This window comes from Zingiber officinale, chromosome 9A, assembly GCF_018446385.1.
Source record: "Zingiber officinale cultivar Zhangliang chromosome 9A, Zo_v1.1, whole genome shotgun sequence".
NCBI classification, from domain to species: Eukaryota; Viridiplantae; Streptophyta; class Magnoliopsida; order Zingiberales; family Zingiberaceae; genus Zingiber; species Zingiber officinale.
This window is the reverse complement of record NC_056002.1, coordinates 32,323,853-32,326,961: the sequence shown is the minus strand read 5'-3', so window position 1 is coordinate 32,326,961 and position 3,109 is coordinate 32,323,853. Positions and strand designations below refer to the sequence as shown.

At 47.2% G+C, this 3,109-nt stretch overlaps 1 long non-coding RNA gene across 1 annotated transcript; it reads left to right on the top strand.

Moving 5' to 3' along the window:
- Window positions 1–1,363: 1,363 nt before the first annotated feature.
- LOC122021900 lies at window positions 1,364–2,173 on the top strand. Its single transcript, XR_006122686.1, has 3 exons — window positions 1,364–1,659; window positions 1,770–1,879; window positions 2,135–2,173. It is a non-coding gene; the product is annotated as an uncharacterized LOC122021900 (long non-coding RNA).
- Window positions 2,174–3,109: the final 936 nt, after the last annotated feature.

Genomic DNA, 3,109 nt, shown 5'->3' with positions numbered 1-3,109 from the left:
GCAGAAACTACATCCTCAACTGTCTTACCAACTCGTTGTACGCTGTGTATAGTATGAAGAGAATGGCTAAGGAGTTGTGGGAATCCCTGGATAAGAAGTAGAAGACAGAAGATACAGGGGCCAAAAAGTTCATCATGGGTCAATTCCTAGACTACAAGATGGTTGACTCCAAGACGGTGATCAACCAAGTCCAGAAGCTTCAGATGATCTTGCACAAGATCCACTCAGAAGGGATGGTTCTAAGTGAAACCTTCCAGGTGGCTACTATCATTGAAAAGCTGCCCTCAGTTGAAAGGTGTAAAATATCGAAAATTGGTTAATCACCATAAGGGAATTTTTTGGAATTATTAGGAATTTTTTCGGAGACCGTATGACTTCGGTTACGGGGAAAAAAACTGGGCCCCGGAAAAACCTGTTTAAGGCTACCCCATTTAAGCAAGGAAAAGTTTGATTTTTCTTTTTCTTTTTATTTTTATTTTATTCTTTCCTTCGTTTCTTCCCCCGCATGCCCGAGCCCTCACCCGACGCCTCTTTGTGCTGAGCCTCCTCTCACACCCGATCCTTTCCCTAACGGCACACGACGATTCCTTGCTCCCTCACGTACAAAACACTTCGGCAGGGTCTCATTCTTTCTTCTCACCACTGCCCGAAGCTTCATCCTCTCCCTAGATTCTGATCGTGTCGTCTCCCCTTTACGCCGATCGACATCCATGCTGCGCTACCGCTCGCCGGAGCAGTGGCGTTGCCGATCTTCTCTGAGCCCTAGCCATCTTCTCGGCCATGCTTTCTCCACCCGACAGCGGTGCCACCCGCAGATGCCTCAGTCCGTCTGCCCTAGCGTCGGCAAACATCCACCTCCTCTGTGCCCTATGTAAAATACCGGAAGTAGGCGAATATTAATAAGGGAATTTTCTGGAATTTTTGGAGATTTTTCGGAAATTTTTCGGAGCTCGTATGGACGAGTTGACGGGGATAAAAACGGGGTCCGGAAAAGCCTATTTGGGCTACCCATTTAAGAGAGGAAAAGATTTATTTATTTATTTCTTTTTCCTTTTCTTATTTATTTTTTTTTCGCTTTTTCTTACTCCTTCCCGTTACTGTGCCCGACTCTCCTTCTCTCCCTCGCGCTCCCGAAGCTTCTCCTTGCCCTAACCGGCGCCGCAACAGCCGCCGCCACTGCCTCCTTTTCCCTCTCCTCTGGTCTGACGAGACACCGCCGTCCGCCCCTCTCGGCCGGAAGCTAGCCTCTGCCCTAGCCACCTCTCGCCGCCACCACAGCCTACGCCGAAGCCTTAATCCCCCTGCTGCCGAAGCCCTAGCCGCCGGCGACGCACCGAGCCACCCTGATCATCTTCCTCCTTGCCCTAATAGCCGAGCCCTAGGTGCCGACGCCCCTCCTCACTGCCGCTGTGACGCCAAGCGCCACTGCATAGAGCCGACGCCTTCTTCCCTTCACCGACGTGGATCCAGCCGAGCTTTAGTGCCGGCTGCCACCACTGTGCCTTGCTGCCGCGACTCCTCCTCTTGTGGGCTCGCGACACAGCCGACTCCCTGCTGCTGGTGCCCTAGCTCCGAACCAAGTCTTCTTCTCCTCTTCCGAGCGCCGGCAGCCGACAAGATCCTTTGCCCTAGTGCCCTCTGCCATTGATCAAGTCCCCGGTGAGCTTTAGTTTGGTTGGAAATTTTGTAGGTGCAAGGATTTTGATTAATTGTTGATCTGGTTTGTTGTGGTGTTGACCTTTTGATTCATTTCGATCCGATAATTGTAGTAGGTTGTGCTGTTTTGGTGGATCCGGAAATTGGGGTGTTGTGGGCTGCTCTTTGGTCCAGCAGCCACTACTTTTGGCAGTAGATCAGTGACCCCGACTGGGATATTGAGGTAAGGTTTAGGGTTTTGAACTTCGAGTAGATTGATTATGTTTATGTTTGGAATAGGTAGATTTGATTAGCTTTAGACTTTTAATCTAATGTTATGATTAGGGTTAAAGGGAAATTAACTCTAGTTAATTGTTGGATTTAATTTAGGAAGGTCGAGATTATGGTTTAGGGTTTATCCCTAAAATTGTTCTTAAGGATTTTATTTAGCTATTCGTTTAATTTGTAGCTAAATAAAAATGTATGTTTGATATCACAGGACTTTGACGAGAGACGAGTATCTCGAAGTCAGATTTGGACCATTTTATCGGAGGCGGGTACTTTTGACTTATGTCATTTGATATACATAGTAGTGAATTTAACAAGTTGCATTAATTATGTCCTTTATTTGTTTCGGTTAGTCACTACCCATTATCTGATACATGATTGATTGATTGCTTGATTTGCATCCCATGTATACTTTATTTGTTTATACATGCTTATAGGGGTAGTGATATACCATGCTTCACCATGTTCCGGACTTAGGTTTTATACCTTCGTGTACCTTTGATTCGATAGGATTCGTTGACATGGGGTGCACTTTTCTATATATATGGATTAGGTCAGGATGTTTTATGGTTAGTGCCATGCACCATTTGCATGATTGCATGCTGTGCGATAGTCCGCTCCATTATTGTTGAGCACATCGCCAGTTACATGGATCTGCACACACCACCACTCATGGGTTAGTGGTCGATTCAGGCAGAGTGTGTTGCAGCAGGGACTCTGTTAGGCACCGTTGGTCCGCTCATGGGTAGTGTGACACAACGTGTTATCCGGCAGGGATTCCTCCCCGTCATCGTGTACCGGGAGTTGAGAGCATTGCGCTCCCCCATTTATGATTTGGGGTAGGAGGATAGGTGTACTCCGACAGCATCCCGTCCACTCGGTCACTCATCAAGAGTAGTGACGACAGAGTGCACGGTTGTCACAACCCTACCCACTCGGCCTCATGTGAGATGATCGACTGGCGTCAGGGGTGACCAGGACGCATCATTGGCATCATATGCATGATGCATTTATTGCTTGTGTTTGTGTTTGCTGCATTTATATGCTGCATGTTGTTTGGATACCTATGTTTGACATGCATACAGGATTTCCTTATCCCTCGGACTGTTTGACCTTATACTCAGGACCTGGTTAGTACAGTATTCTCCTGTTTACTTCAGATGCATTTTTATCTTTCTTATCAGGA